Consider the following 17,508-nt stretch of genomic DNA (forward strand, 5'->3'; position numbering starts at 1 on the left):
TGTTTGCAGGGACAGTGTAGGCTAATTTTTTTTTCCTCAGCGCTGTAGCTCATTGGGCTGCCCTAGAAGGCTCCCTGATAGCTGCATTGCTGTTTGTACGCCGCTGTGCAAACCAACTGCTTTTTTTCAAAGCACAAATCCTGTTGCTCCTTCCTTTCTGCACAGCTATCTTGTTTGTTTGTCCACACTTTTAGCTTTTTTGTGCAGCAGTCCACTCCTTGTAATTGCTGCCTGCCATACTTTGCTGAGATTACTGCAGGGAGATAGTAATTGTAGGACAGTCCCTTTTTTTTTTCGTTATATCTCTTCAAGCCATTTTCTGCCACAGAAAATATACTCTAATACAGTGGCCCAGATTTATTAACTAGTCTCCCTGAAGAAAAAAAAAAAGGGTGCAGATTAAAATTGACAAATCTGCATCAGTGGCAGTCCTGTGTGTGGCATCTGTGTCTCATTTTCTGGCACAGAAAACATAAAGTCTAACAGTGGGCCTGATTTCTTGCCAATTCTCACATAAATAAAAAAAAATAGTGGGAGATTAAGATTGGCATTTCTGCTTCGGTGCCAGTCCTGTGTGTGCCACCTGTCTCTAATTTTGTGCCACATTAAACCTGGTGTGTAACACTGGGCCAGATTTCTTTTAAATTCTCCCTGAAAAAAAATAGTGGGAGATTAAGATTGGCATTTCTGCTTCGGTGCCAGTCCTGTGTGTGCCACCTGTCTCTAATTTTGTGCCACATTAAACCTAGTGTGTAACACTGGGCCAGATTTTTTTCAAATTCTCCCTGGAAAAAAAAATAGTGGGAGATTAAGATTGGCATTACTGCTTCGGTGCCATTCCTGTGTGTGCCACCTGTCTCTAATTTTGTGCCACATTAAACCTAGTGTGTAACACTGGGCCAGATTTCTTTTAAATTCTCCCTGGAAAAAAAAATAGTGGGAGATTAAGATTGGCATTTCTGCTTCGGTGCCAGTCCTGTGTGTGCCACCTGTCTCTAATTTTGTGCCACATTAAACCTAGTGTGTAATACTGGGCCAGATTTCTTTTAAATTCTCCCTGGAAAAAAAAATAGTGGGAGATTAAGATTGGCATTTCTGCTTCGGAGCCAGTCCTGTGTGTGCCACCTGTCTCTAATTTTGTGCCACATTAAACCTAGTGTGTAATACTGGGCCAGATTTCTTTTAAATTCTCCCTGGAAAAAAAAACATATAGTGGGAGATTAAGATTGGCGTTTCTGCTTCGGAGCCAGTCCTGTGTGTGCCACCTGTCTCTAATTTTGTGCCACATAAAACCTAGTGTGTAGTACTGGGCCAGATTTCTTTTAAATTCTCCCTGGAAAAAAAACAAATAGTGGGAGATTGATTGGCAATTCTGCCTCAGTGCCAGTGCTGTGTGTGGCATCTGTCTCTAATTTTGTGCCACAGAACATATACTCTATAAGAGTGGGTCACATTTCTTCAATATTCTCCTAGAAAAAATAAAAAGGGGGAGATTTTAATTGTTAGTGTCTGCATCAGCGTCAGTCCTGTTAGTGGCATATCTGTTATGATCTGGTGGTTTAGGAGCAACATGGAACGAGCTCAGAAGGAAGTGGTTTCTGTACTGACCGCAGTCCCTAAGCTCAACACAACACTAGAAGTAGCCGTGGGATGCTCCTAACTCTCCCTAGGCACCTCGTCACAGCCTAAGATCTAACTACCCCTAAAGATAGAAACAGGAAAACTATCTTGCCTCAGAGAAAATCCCCAAAGGATAGATTAGCCCCCCACAAATAATGACTGTGAGAGGAGAGGGAAAAAGACATATACAGAATGAAACCAGGATGAGCACAGGAGGCCAGTCTAGCTTGATAGAAAGGACAGGATGGAATACTGTGCGGTCAGTATAAAACACTACAAAAAGTCCACATAGAGTTTACAAAAATCTCCACACCTAACTAAAGGTGTGGAGGGTAAATCTGTTTCCCAGAGCTTCCAGCAACACAGAATTAATCCATACTGATAAGCTGGACAAACATTGAATGCACAGAATGGATAAGTCCACAATCTGTGGACAGAAAAGAGCAAGCAAGGACTTAGCTTTGCTGAACTGGTCAGGATAACAGGGAAATCCAAAGAGATGTGAATCCAACCAGGAACCATTTACAAGTGGCACAGGCTGAAGGAAAGAGCCAGGCAAAAATAGCCGAGCAGAAAAGACAATCAGTGGAAGCAGCTGCTGACAGCTAAATCCAAGGAGCAGCCATACCACTTGAAACCACAAGAGGGAGCCCAAGAGCAGAACTCACAAAAGTGCCACTTACTACCACCGGAGGGAGCCCAAGAGCGGAATTCACAACAGTACCCCCCCCTTGATGAGGGGTCACCGAACCCTTACCAGAACCCCCAGGCCGATCAGGACGAGCCAAGTGAAAAGCACAAACCAAATCGGTGGCATGGACATCGGAGGCAACAACCCAAGAATTATCCTCCTGGCCATAACGCTTCCACTTGACAAGATACTGAAGCCTCCGCCTCGAAAAACGAGAATCCAAAATCTTCTCAACCTCATATTCCAACTCTCCCTCAACCAACACCGGGGCAGGAGGCTCAACCGAGGGAACAACGGGCACCACATATCTCCGCAACAAAGATCTATGGAGAACATTATGAATGGCAAAAGAGGCTGGAAGAGCCAAATGAAAAGACACCGGATTAATAATTTCAGAAATTTTATAAGGACCAATAAACCGAGGCTTAAACTTAGGGGAAGAAACCTTCATAGGAACATGACGAGAAGACAACCAAACCAAATCCCCCACACGAAGCCGGGGACCAACACACCGACGGCGGTTAGCAAAACATTAAGCCCTTTCCTGAGACAACGTCAAATTGTCCACCATATGAGTCCAAATCTGCTGCAGCCTGTCCACCACAGAATTAACACCAGGACAATCAGAAGGCTCAACCTGCCCAGAAGAAAAACGAGGATGAAAGCCAAAATTACAAAAGAGAGGTGAAACCAAAGTAGCCGAACTAGCCCGATTATTAAGGGAAAACTCGGCCAACGGCAAGAAAGACACCCAATCATCCTGATCAGTAGACACAAAGCATCTCAAATAGGTCTCCAAGGTCTGATTAGTTCGCTCAGTTTGGCCATTAGTCTGAGGATGAAACGCCGAAGAAAAAGACAAATCAATGCCCATCCTAGCACAAAAGGCCCGCCAAAACCTAGAGACAAACTGAGAACCTCTGTCAGACACAATATTCTCCGGAATGCCATGCAAACGAACCACATGCTGAAAAAACAATGGAACCAGATCTGAGGAGGAAGGCAACTTAGGCAGAGGTACCAGATGGACCATTTTAGAGAACCGGTCACAAACAACCCAGATAACAGACATCTTCTGGGAAACAGGAAGATCCAAAATAAAATCCATGGAAATATGCGTCCAGGGCCTCTCAGGGACCGGCAAAGGCAAAAGCAACCCACTAGCGCGGGAACAGCAAGGCTTGGCTCGGGCGCAAGTCCCACAGGACTGCACAAAAGCACGGACATCGCGCGACAAGGAAGGCCACCAAAAGGACCTAGCAACCTGGTACCAAAAATCCCAGGATGACCAGCCAACACTGAACAATGAACCTCAGAAATCACCTTACTTGTCCATCCATCAGGAACAAACAGCTTCCCCACTGGACAGCGGTCAGGCTTATCAGCCTGAAATTCCTGAAGCACCCGCCGCAAATCAGTGGAGATGGCAGAAAGAATCACCCCTTCCTTAAGAATGCCAACCGGCTCAAGGACTCCAGGAGAATCAGGCGAAAAACTCCTAGAGAGGGCATCAGCCTTAACATTCTTAGATCCCGGAAGATACGAGACCACAAAATCAAAACGGGAGAAAAACAGGGACCATCGCGCCTGTCTAGGATTTAGCCGCTTGGCCGACTCGAGGTAAATCAGATTCTTATGATCAGTCAGGACCACAACGCGGTGTTTAGCTCCCTCAAGCCAATGTCGCCACTCCTCAAACGCCCACTTCATAGCCAACAACTCCCGATTGCCGACATCATAATTGCGTTCCGCAGGCGAAAACTTTCTGGAAAAAAAAGCACACGGTTTCATCAAAGCACCATCAGATTCCCTCTGAGACAAAACGGCCCCCGCCCCAATCTCAGAAGCGTCGACTTCAACCTGAAAAAAAAGATGCAACACAGGGGCAGAAGTAAATCAGCGTTTAAGCTCTTGAAAGGCCTCAACAGCCTCAGAGGACCAATTCGTCAAATCAGCGCCCTTCTTCGTCAAATCAGTAAGGGGCTTAACCACACTGGAAAAGTTGGCAATGAAACAGCGATAGAAATTAGCAAAGCCCAAAAATTTTTGAAGACCCTTCACAGATGTGGGTTGGATCCAGTCATGAATAGCTTGGACCTTAACAGGATCCATTTCTATAGACGAGGGAGAAAAAACAAAACCCAAAAAAAGAGACCTTCTGAACTCCGAATAGGCACTTAGACCCCTTCACAAATAAAGCATTATCACGAAGGATCTGGAACACCATCCTGACCTGCTTCACATGAGACTCCCAATCATTGGAAAAAATAAAAATATCATCCAAATATACGACCATGAATTTATCAAGATAATTGCGGAAAATATCATGCATGAAAGACTGGAACACAGATGGAGCATTAGAGAGCTCAAATGGCATCACAAGGTATTCAAAATGGCCTTCGGGCGTATTAAATGCAGTTTTCCATTCGTCACCCTGTTTAATACGAACAAGATTATTTGCCCCTCGGAGGTCAATCTTAGTAAACCAACTGTTAGGGGTCGAGTTCCCGCTTCTGCACAGGGGGAATCTCGAGCCACCTCCGCTGCGGTCTCCCATTCTTGTCCAGCCGCAGTGGAGTCTGCTCAGCAAAGACGTCGGTCCCAGCGTCTTGCTCATTCTCACTCTGTTCTGAGAGTTACTGCTGCTTCTCCTGTCTCTGCCATTAAAGTCAGTACTGGTCAGCAGCGAGCGGACTTCTCTGGGACTAAGTCCTTGTCTGCACGTACTGAGCATGTCCAGGGTAAGATCTCCCGTTGGAGATCGAGGGTCATGTGCTCAGGCTCTGCAGCACATTCCATTGGTCCTTTTGGCAGGTCTTGGAAGGGCAAAGGTACTGTAGCCACTTCCTGTGCTGCTGCTATATAAACTGCGCATGACCGCACGGCCATGCGCTAGTATTGTCTTACAATTGAATACGTGTGTTTGTTGTGAGTGCAAGTCGTTCATTAAATACCCCTACCCTACTGTATGACTGTTCGCGTATGGAGTATGGCTGCTATCTAGCGCCCGACTAATCACTCAACGTGTCACACACGTATCAGCGTCTACTGCTGTGACCGCCAGTGCGGCACCACGCGCCAGTAGTGCGCTTCCTGACCCACGTCTGGGTGCTTAGTGGTGCCTGCCAGCACGGCACAGTTCGCACTTCGGTGCTCTAATTATGAGAATTGAATAACACACCCTGTTGCGGTGTTGTGTCAGCAAGTGGTCTAATCGGACTTCAATCCTGTGTCTTGGGGTTGTGTTCGCTGACTCCTTGCTTGCACTCTTTAGTGCGGTATTGCGGACCTGTGGTTTTACCGGGTTCGCTTCCACCGCCATATTACGCTGCCATTTACTAGCAGCAGGTTTTACCTGCACGGTGGACCCCGGACTGCGAACGCATCTATTACATCTTTCTTGGTGCGTTCCGCCAGTCCTAACAGAATACTAGCGCCAAGGTCTGGCTAGTAAATGGCAGACGATCAGCGTTTACAGCGGTACATCCAGCAGCTGGAGGGAAGGTTGGCGGCTCTAGAGCGTTCAGCCTCAGCTGTGGATGTCACTGCTGTCGCTGTTCAGGCTGCAAGTGTAGCCGCAGCCAGTTTGTCCGCTGCCACCTCTGCCCCGACTTCATCCCGTCTCCCGTTTCCTGACAAGTTTGCTGGTGACAGTAAACAATGTCGCGGATTCGTAAGCCAGTGCTCCATACACCTTGAGCTCCTGGCGGCGCGTTTCCCTACGGAACGGGCGAAAGTGGGATTTATTTTATCTCTCTTGTCGGGCAGGGCGTTGGAGTGGGCAACGCCACTTTGGGAGCGTGATGACCGTGTGGTACAGAGTGCTCCGCTCTTTCTGGACGCTCTGAAGCAGGTCTTTTTGGGACCCCGTATTACACACGATACCGCGCTCCAGTTATTGACAATCACTCAGGGTTCGTCCGTGGTCAGTCAGTTTGCCATCCAGTTCCGGACTATAGCCTCGGAGTTAGAGTGGTCGGATAAAGTTCTAATTCCGGTGTTCTGGAGGGGACTGGCAGACCACGTGAAGGACGCCTTAGCCACCAGGGAGATACCCGCCACACTGGAGGAGCTTATTTCTCTATCTACCCGCATCGACCTCCGTTTTCACGAACGAAGGTTAGAGCAGACCCAGTGTAGGCAAAGGTTTAAACTGGCTCCCACCTTCGCCAGACCTCTTGAATCTTCCGTTTTGGCGTCCGACTCCCATGAGCCCATGGAGGTTTCTCGAGCGGGACCTAAGTCTCAGGCCGCTCGAGTACCCATGGTTTGTAAAAATTGTCACCAACGAGGACATTACACTAATAAATGTCCACGGCGGTCGGGAAAACGATCGCGTCTAGTAACCTTAGGGGGAGGTTCACTAGACACAGCGGCTTTTTCCTCCAAACTGTCCTTTAAAGGGACAATCCTGTTTGACTCATCCACTCTACCAGTCGAGCTTTGTGTGGATTCAGGAGCAGATGGAAATTTCATGTCCTCTGCTTTTGCTCTGCGCCACGCTGTACCACTTGTTATGCTCGCCAAACCTGTAACTGTTAGAGTTGTGAATGGGTCGACACTTCCACAACAAATCACACACCAAACTGTTCCATTCTCGTTGTCCATGTCCCCTTCCCACCAGGAGATTATTTCCCTTCTAGTCCTACCCGAGGGAATGGATGAGATTTTACTGGGAATACCCTGGCTCCGTTACCACTCCCCACATATTGAGTGGTCCTCTGGGAGAATATTGGGTTGGAGTAAGTCTTGTATGGGCAGGTGTGTGAGTGAGTGTGTACAGGTCTCTACTACCGAGGTACCCGCAGACCTTTCATCTCTTCCAAGGTACTATTGGTGCTATGCAGATGTATTCTCTAAAAAGGCAGCAGAGACTCTACCGCCTCATCGCCCCTATGACTGTCCTATTGACCTCTTGCCTGGAGCTGAACCTCCTCGGGGAAGGGTATATCCCCTCTCTCTCCCTGAGACGGAGGCTATGTCTCAATACATCCAGGAGAATTTGGCAAGAGGATTCATTAGGAAGTCAGTGTCTCCTGCAGGGGCGGGATTCTTCTTCGTACAGAAGAAGAACGGGGAATTACGTCCTTGCATTGATTACAGGGGTCTCAATGCTATCACCATTAAAAATAAGTACCCGTTGCCCCTGATATCGGAGCTCTTTGACAGGCTAAGGGGAGCAAAGATATTCACCAAACTAGATCTGCGGGGTGCCTACAACTTAATTCGCATCCGTGAGGGGGACGAATGGAAAACGGCTTTCAATACCAGGGATGGGCACTATGAGTACCTGGTGATGCCCTTTGGGCTCTGTAATGCCCCAGCCGTTTTTCAGGACTTTGTCAACGATATCTTCCGGGATATGCTTTCCACCTCGGTTGTAGTCTATCTGGATGATATTCTCATCTTCTCTCCAGATATTGACTCCCACCGGAGAGATGTTGGCAGAGTCTTCGAACTCTTACGGGCGAATTCCTTATATGCAAAGTTGGAGAAGTGTGTGTTTGAACAGGAGTCCTTGCCTTTCCTGGGCTATATCATCTCGGCCCAGGGATTGGCTATGGATCCTGCCAAACTATAAGCAGTGATGGACTGGCAGGAACCCCATTCTCTTAAAGCGGTGCAGCGCTTTATGGGGTTCATAAATTACTATCGCCAGTTCATTCCCCACTTCTCAACTTTGGTAGCTCCCTTGGTATCCCTCACCAAGAAGGGAGCGAATCCCAAATCGTGGTCCGAAGGGGTCTCCAAGGCCTTCTCTTCTATAAAGTCCCATTTTGCCAGTGCTCCTATCTTACATCGTTCCGATGTGGGTAAGCCATTCCTTTTGGAAGTGGATGCCTCATCCGTTGGTGCTGGAGCAGTCCTCTATCAAAAGGATGCTCAGGGTCGGAAGCACCGATGCTTCTTTTTCTCAAAGACCTTCACACCAGCGGAGAGAAATTACTCCATCGGGGATAGAGAGTTGCTGGCAATGAAGTTGGCCTTTTCGGAGTGGAGACATCTCTTGGAGGGTGCTCGGTTCCCATTCCAAGTTTTCACGGATCACAAGAATTTGGTCTATTTACAAACAGCCCAGCGGCTGAATTCTCGTCAGGCCAGATGGTCCTTGTTTTTCTCCCGGTTCCACTTTACCCTACATTATCTCGCCGGGGAGAAGAACATTCGTGCTGACGCTCTCTCTCGCTCCTTCGTGTCAGCTGAGGAGGAGGAGGACGAGCCTCGGCTCATTGTCCCTTCGGAGAGTCTGAGAATTATAGCTCCGGTTTCGCTGGAGTCTGTGCCCCCGGGCAAGACTTTTGTTCCCATCAATTTGCGTCCGGAGGTTCTCGCTTGGGCTCATTCATCCAGAGTGGGTGGACACTTTGGGGCAAAAAGGACATCTGAGCTACTGGCGAGGACGTACTGGTGGCCACATATGGTTCGTGACGTCGGAGACTACGTTCAGGCATGTGTCTCTTGTGCCAAGAATAAGTCTTTCCGACAACGGCCAGCTGGTTTGTTATACCCTCTGCCGGTGGCAGACAGGCCCTGGGAGATGGTCGGGATGGATTTTGTTGTGGGTCTGCCCAAGTCTCGTGGCTGTACCATTATTTGGGTAATCACCGACCATTTTTCTAAAATGGTGCATTTGGTGCCGCTTCCCCGGTTACCTTCTGCACGGGCCTTGGCAGCGTTGTTTGTCAAACACATCTTTCGTCTTCACGGTATGCCAGACAAAATTGTCAGTGACCGAGGTCCCCAGTTTGCGTCTCGGTTCTGGAGAGAGCTTTGTCGTCTTCTCAGTATCGAGTTGAATCTCTCTTCGGCTTATCATCCCGAGACGAATGGGTTGGTAGAGAGAGCCAACCAGACCTTGGTCACATATCTGCGACATTTTGTTTCGGCTAAGCAGGATGACTGGGCATCTTTGCTACCGTGGGCGGAGTTTGCTCTTAACAATGCCGTCGCTGATTCCACTGGACAGACTCCATTCCTCCTTAACTATGGTCAGCATCCGCGGGTACCTGTGCCCATGCCCGTGTCTTCCGCCGATTCCAGGGTGGCAGACTGGGCTGTGGAGGCACGGGACATTTGGGATCGCACTCAGGATGCCATTCAGGCTTCCAAGGAGAGAATGAGGTCCTCCGCCGACGCACATCGGCGCCCCGCTCCAACCTTTGCTCCTGGCGACTTAGTGTGGCTCTCCGCCCGTAACATCAGGCTGCGAGTTGAGTCTACCAAGTTTGCACCTCGCTACTTAGGTCCTTTTAAGGTCCTCGAACAGGTTAATCCTGTGGTTTACCGTCTGGCCCTTCCTCCATGCCTAGGTATCACCGACACCTTTCACGTGTCCCTCCTTAAGCCCGTCTACATGTCCCGGTTTTCTGAGTCATCTACTGGGACGTCGGGTTCGTCTACGGACGATTATGAGGTGAACGCTATCTTGGGGTACAAGGTGGTTCGTGGCAAAAAATTTTATTTGGTGGATTGGAGAGGTTACGGTCCTGAGGATAGATCCTGGGAGCCTGCTGAGCACATTCAGGCTCCGCAGCTCATTGCTGCCTTCGAACGTAGCGAGGCCCAAGGAGGGGGGGGCCCTAGGAGTGGGGGTAATGTTAGGGGTCGAGTTCCCGCTTCTGCACAGGGGGAATCTCGAGCCACCTCCGCTGCGGTCTCCCATTCTTGTCCAGGCGCAGTGGAGTCTGCTCAGCAAAGACGTCGGTCCCAGCGTCTTGCTCATTCTCACTCTGTTCTGAGAGTTACTGCTGCTTCTCCTGTCTCTGCCATTAAAGTCAGTGCTGGTCAGCAGCGAGCGGACTTCTCTGGGACTAAGTCCTTGTCTGCACGTACTGAGCATGTCCAGGGTAAGATCTCCCGTTGGAGATCGAGGGTCATGTGCTCAGACTCTGCAGCACATTCCATTGGTCCTTTTGGCAGGTCTTGGAAGGGCAAAGGTACTGTAGCACGGCCATGCGCTAGTATTGTCTTACAATTGAATACGTGTGTTTGTTGTGAGTGCAAGTCGTTCATTAAATACCCCTACCCTACTGTATGACTGTTCGCGTATGGAGTATGGCTGCTATCTAGCGCCCGACTAATCACTCAACGTGTCACACACATATCAGCGTCTACTGCTGTGACCGCCAGTGCGGCGCCACGCGCCAGTAGTGCGCTTCCTGACCCACGTCTGGGTGCTTAGTGGTGCCTGCCAGCACGGCACAGTTCACACTTCGGTGCTCTAATTATAAGAGTTGAATAACACACCCTGTTGCGGTGTTGTGTCAGCAAGTGGTCTAATCGGACTTCAATCCTGTGTCTTGGGGTTGTGTTCGCTGACTCCTTGCTTGCACTCTTTAGTGCGGTATTGCGGACCTGTGGTTTTACCGGGTTCGCTTCCACCGCCATATTACGCTGCCATTTACTAGCAGCAGGTTTTTACCTGCACGGTGGACCCCGGACTGCGAACGCATCTATTACATCTTTCTTGGTGCGTGCCGCCAGTCCTAACACCAACTAGCCCCCTTAATCTGAGCAAACAAATCAGTAAGCAAAGGCAAGGGGTATTGCAATTTGACCGTGATCTTATTAAGACGACGATAATCAATACAGGGTCTCAAGGAGCCATCCTTCTTAGCAACAAAAAAGAAACCCGCTCCCAATGGTGACGAAGAGGGCCGAATATGCCCTTTCTCCAAAGATTCCTTAACATAGCTCCGCATGGCGGCATGCTCTGGCACAGACAGATTTAAAAGTCGGCCCTTAAGGAACTTACAACCAGGAATCAAGTTAATAGCACAATCACAGTCCCTATGTGGAGGAAGGGAACTGGACTTGGGCTCATCAAATACATCCTGGAAATCCGACAAAAACTCAGGGACCTCAGAAGAGGGGGAAGAGGAAATTGACATCAAAGGAACGTCACTATGTACCCCTCGACAACTCCAACTAGTCACAGACATAGTTTTCCAATCCAGCACCAGATTATGTTCCTGTAACCATGAAAATCCCAGCACAACAACATCATGCAGGTTATGCAACACCAGAAAACGGCAATCTTCCTGATGTGCAGGAGCCATGTACATAGTCATCTGTGTCCAGTACTGAGGTTTATCCTTAGCCAAGGGTGTAGCATCAATGCCCCTCAAAGGAATAGGGCTCTGCAAAGGCTGCAAGGAAAAACCACAGCGCCTGGCGAATTCTAAGTCCATTAAGTTCAGGGCAGCGCCTGAATCCATAAATGCCATGACAGAAAAGGACGACAATGAGCAAATCAGGGTCACAGATAAGAGAAATTTAGGCTGTATCGTACTAATGGTAACAGACCTAGCGACTCTCTTAGTACGCTTAGAGCAATCAGAGATAACATGAGCAAAATCACCACAGTAAAAACACAGCCTATTCTGACGTCTGAATTCCTGCCGTTCTATTCTAGTCAAAATCCTATCACATTGCATAGGTTCAGGACTATGCTCAGAGGATACTGCCATACGGTGCACAGTTTTGCGCTCGCGCAGACGCCGATCAATCTGAATGGCTAGAGACATAGATTCGTTCAAACCGGTAGGCGTAGGAAAGCCCACCATAACATCCTTAAGGGTTTCAGAAAGACCTTTTCTGAAAATAGCAGCCAGAGCCTCTTCATTCCATTTAGTGAGCACAGACCATTTTCTAAATTTCTGGCAGTATAACTCTGCTGCTTCCTGACCTTGACACAGGGCCAACAGTGTTTTCTCAGCATGCTTTACAGAGTTAGGTTCGTCATACAATAATCCGAGCGCTTGAAAAAATGCGTCTACATTCAATAATGCCGGATTCCCTGTTTCAAGAGAAAAAGCCCAGTCTTGCGGATCACCACGCAGCAAGGATATGATGATTTTCACCTGCTGAATGGGATCACCTGAAGAACAGGGTTTCAATGCAAAAACAATTTGCAGTTATTTCTAAAGTTCAAAAACTTGGATCTGTCCCCAAAGAACAAATCCGGAGTAGGAATTCTGGGCTCTAAAGCCGGAGTCTGGACAACATTGTCCTGGATACTCTGTACTCTTGCAGCCACACGAGAAAACAAACCCTGAACATCCATGCCAGAGCATATATCCTGCACCACCCAGATATCAAGAGGAAAAAAGAGGCAAACCAGAGCACAGAAAAAAAATGGTTCAGAACTTTCTTTTCCTTCTTTTGAGATACATTTAATTCATTTTTGGCCACTTGTACTAATATGATCTGGTGGTTGAGGAACAACATGAGACAAGCTCTGAAGGAGGTGGTATCTGTACTGACCGCAGACCCTGAACCTAGCAGCGCAACTAGAAATAGCCGTGGGGGGTACCTGATGCTCCCTAGACCCCTCGGCACAGCCTAAGATCTAACTTCCCCTAAAGATGGAAACAGGAAACCTATCTTGCCTCAGAGAAAATCCCCAAAGGAAAGATAGCCCCCCACAAATATTGACGGTGAGAGGAGGGGAAAATAACATACGCAGAGATGAAATCAGATTTTAGCATAGGAGGCCAGTCTAGCTTGATAGATAGGACAGGAAAGGATACTGTGCGGTCAGTATAAAAACTACAAAACAATCCACACAGAGTTTACAAAATCTCCACACCTGACTAAAGGTGTGGAGGGTAAATCTGCTTCCCAGAGCTTCCAGCTAACAGAAAAAATCCATAATGACAAGCTGGACAAAAATAGAATGCACAGAACAATAAGTCCACAACATGTGGACTGAAATGAGCAAAGCCAGAACTTATCTTTGCAGAACTGGTCAGGAAAACAGGAGAATCCAAGCAGAGATGTGAATCCAGCCAGAGAACATTGACAAGTGGCATAGGCTGAAGACTAGAGCCAGGTTAAATAGCAGAGCCAGGAGAGACGATTAGTGAAAGCAGCTGCTAAAGCTAAACCCAAGGAGCGGCAGTTCCACTCAAAACCACCAGAGGGAGCCCAAGGGCAGAATTCACAATAGTGCCATTTACAACCACCGGAGGGAGCCCAAGAACGGAATTCACAACAGTGACCCTCGATCTCCACTGAGAGATCTTACTCTGGGCATGCTCAGAACGAGAAAAGCAGGACTTAGTCCCAGAAGCATCTGCTCGCCGCTGCCCAGCACTGACTCCAATGGCAGAAGCAGGAAGAGCAACAGTCACTCTTTGTACAGAGTCAGACTGAGCGAGATGCTGGGACTGACGTCTCCGCTGAGCAGGCTCCACTGCGGCAGGAGAAGAATGGGAGACCGCAGCGGAGACGGCCCAAGATTCCCCCTGTGCAGAGGCGGGAACACGACCCCTAACATTACCCCCCCTTCTAGGGCCCCCCTCCCTTGGCCTCGCTACGTTCGAAGGCAGCAATTAGCTGCGGAGCCCGAATGTGCTTAGCAGGCTCCCAGGCCCTATCTCAGGACCGTAACCTTTCCAGTAAACCAAATAAAATATTTTGCCACAAACCACCTTGCACCCCAAAATAGCGTTCACCTCATAATCGTCCGTTGACGAACCCGATGTCCCGGCAGATGACTCAGAAAACCGGGACATGTATACGGGCTTAAGGAGGGACACACGAAAGGTGTCGTGATACCTAGGCGTGGAGGAAGGGCTAGACGGAAGACCACAGAATTAACCTGTTTGAGGACCTTGAAGGGACCCAAGTAGCGAGGAGCAAACTTAGTGGACTCAACACGCAGCCTGATGTTATGAGCGGAGAGCCACACTAAGTCGCCAGGAGCAAAGGTCGGGGCAGGGTGCCGATGTGCATCGGCGGAGGACCTCATCCTTTCCTTGGAGGGCCTGATGGCATCCTGAGTGCAGTCCCAAAAGTCTCGTGCCTCCACTGCCCAGTCTGCCACCCTGGAGTCAGCAGAGGACACGGGCATAGGCACAGGAACCCGCGGATGCTGGCCGTAATTAAGGAGGAAAGGAGTCTGACCGGTGGAGTCGGCTACAGAGTTGTGAAGGGCAAAATCTGCCCACGGTAACAAGGATGCCCAGTCATCCTGCCTGGCAGAAACAAAATGTCGTAAATAAGTGATGAGAGTTTACGAAATTGTAGTCTAGAAACAGATCTAAAGGGTGAATTTGGACGAGTAACCAACAAATTAAGAGATAGAAAATATCCTCAATGGACAATAAATCGGGCCAGGGGAATTGTGGACAGAAAAAATAGAAAAGAACTAGTAATGTCTAACAAGAACAATAATAGTAACTCAGAAATGGGAAAAAAAACATATATATGTTTTCAATATAGCCCACAATTTATCAAAATCAGAAATATTATACATAAATACCTGCCCATTCTATATGAGCACCAACAACTCTGTGACATGCTGGATATAGGGATAAACGTAGTCTCAAGAAGAGCACCAACAATTGGAAACAAAATAGCCCCCAGCATGTTTTCCAGTGAAAGGGAACAAATGTACTAGAACCTGGTTCAATTATTTGGGGTTTTTTTAGATGTGGAACAAATAATTGTATGACTTGTCAACATGCTGGTGTCTCAAAAAGTTTTTACAATGCGGATGGAACAGTAAAATTTGACATAAAACAATATATTAATTGTAATTCCACCAACATTGTATACAAAATTGACTGCAAAAAATGTAATATATCATACGTGGGATGCACGGCCAGAAAGCTAAAAACACGAATAAGAGAACACTTATATGATATAAAAAATAATCAAAATACAAATAGAAATATATCAACAGCAGCGAAGCACTTTATTATGCATCATGCCCGTAGTACTGTGTACCTCCAGGTCCAGGGGATAGAACATGTTAATGCATCACCGTGGGGTGGAGACATCAGGCGGCGTCTCCTAACAAGAGAAGCATTTTGGATTTTTCATTTAAATACACATTTCCCCACAGGATTAAATAAGCGCAATGAAGTAATGCTGCATTATTGTTAATTATGAGATGAATTTTTATGTATTGTTTATATGTTTGCACTGATTTTATTGAAGGACCTGTCTAAAGGTCATGTGACTAGTAGATGGGATCTGATTGGATAATGTTTCCTATAACTAAGGTGATCATTTAGATCACAGTATGGCTTTGACAAAGATCGTTTGATCGAAACACGTCGCCGTGTCTCTGCTGTTCATCGGCACATACTGGAGGGAGAATGCACACCGTGTACAATATGTTTTTAAAGGCATCAATAAAAGAATTATTTTAAGGAGCTGGAGCTCAACCCCCTTTTTTTTGTTCCTAGTGGATGGAGCTACAGTGGCGCTCCCCATCGATTCTAAATGGGGAGAGGCAGACCAAATGAATACTGTTCCAGTAATGGAGCAGGTACAGAGCTCCCCAAGGGAGTCACCGGGTGGGATGGAGGAGGCTGGGTCTGTTGTTTTGTCTCAGCATGTAAGTAATCTAGAAGATATGATAAGTGAAATAGGAAATGTGGCTGATGAGTTGGAGGCTGAGGTGGTGAGCCCTATAAGTAGGTGTTCAGATGATGATTTAACACCGGCTCAGAGGCAGGTGACAAGCTCATATATGGAGGCAGTGTCAGGGGGCTCAGACTCTAAGCGCTTATGTTTGGAGACTGGGAACAGTTATAGTGTACTGTCTGGGGATTGCGAGTTGGAGTTTTCAGGGAGCGCTGGGGAGGATGGATCCCAGGGTTCGCCTGCATTAGAATTTTTGGAGAGTGATCAGGTGGATAGTTTTATGAAGGTTAGTTGCTATAAGTAGTAGTTTTCATAATGGCTATGATGGATAGCAGATTTGTGGGTTTTTTTTCTTTTTCATCATGAGTTTAACTGTTGCTTCTATTAATGTTAGGAGTATTTGTTCAGAGAGTAGAAGAGCTATTGTTTTTGATTATTTGCCAGGAATCCATGCGGATATTTTTTGTCTTCAGGAGTGTGCGCTGAAGAGCACACCCCATGGGAGTGAATGGAGCCATGGTAAGTGTTTTTGGTCCCCTGCGGTAGTAATAAGAATGAAGGCGTTGGGATTTTATTAAAAAATAGCAGTATTAATGTGTATGATTTAAAGGTTATTGTTCCTGGGCATTTTATTATTTTAGAGTTTGAGTTTTTAGGGAAGAGGAGTCGAATTTTTAATGTGTATGCTCCAGCGGAGAAACAAGCCCGTGTAAGTTTTATGGAGAACTTAAAATTATATATGCCAGGCCGTATTTTTACTATAATAGCGGGTGATTTTAATTGTATACGTAATGTTTTGGATCGTGAGAGTGGGGGGGGAGGTTAAATTGGATGCCACTTCTAATGTTCTAAATAATATTATACAAGATGTGCGCTACCAGGATGCAGGGTTGTTGGTGGATACTAAAGATAAATTTACATATGTGGCTGAGAGTGGTCTTTGTAAGTCCAGAATTGATTTTATATTAGTATCTGAAGGGGTTAAAATTAGCAGATGCCGTCACTTGGCAAAAGTGTTTTCTGACCATAGAATGTGGAAATTGAACACTGTTTTGTTGCAAGAAGAATCTGTGCTGCAGGAATTTAAGACTCTTTTTAACTCCTGTGTGAACAAGCAGGAGGATTTTAGTAATGTAGCAATATGGTGGGATTGGGTTAAAGAAAGGATAGCATGTTTTTTTTAGGAGGGTGGGATGTCAGAGGGCTATGCAAAAGAGGGAAAGAGATGCATTATTGGTAAAAAGACTGGAGACTTTGAATAAATTCAGAAGTGCGGGAGTAGATGTAGAGACAGATCTGAATAAAGTGAAGATGGAAATTAAGAAGGGATTGGAGGAACGGGGGAAAAGGATTTTGTATCAGTCTAAAGTGCTTAATTTAGAGGAAAATGAACAATGCTCAAGGTACTTTTTTAAGAAAAATTTTAATGCAAAAGGGATTTTTACTTCAGTCCTAGCCTTTGATGGGAAGAAATTTGGGGAAGATATGGTTAGTGAAATCAGTAGATTTTATGGGGATTTGTTTGGAGCAGATGGAGCTGCCACGGATAAGGAAATCAAAGAGTATGCTGATGTTTTAAAAAATAATATTCCTGAGGAGGAGGAGGGGTTTTTGGAAATGGATGTTACGGAGGAAGAGGTGAAGCGGGTGGTGCACTATGGTCAGGGGAAAGACCACTGGTTGTGACGGACTACCAGTGGAATTTTATTCTTTATATTGGCCGATTTTAAAGGAACATTTTATGAAAGTGATAGGTTATATTTTTAATACTGGGGTTTTGTCTGATTCTATGAGGAAAGGGGTGGTTACTCTGATTT

The sequence above is a fragment of the Ranitomeya imitator genome, chromosome 2 (genome assembly GCF_032444005.1).
Source record: "Ranitomeya imitator isolate aRanImi1 chromosome 2, aRanImi1.pri, whole genome shotgun sequence".
Classification (NCBI taxonomy): domain Eukaryota; kingdom Metazoa; phylum Chordata; class Amphibia; order Anura; family Dendrobatidae; genus Ranitomeya; species Ranitomeya imitator.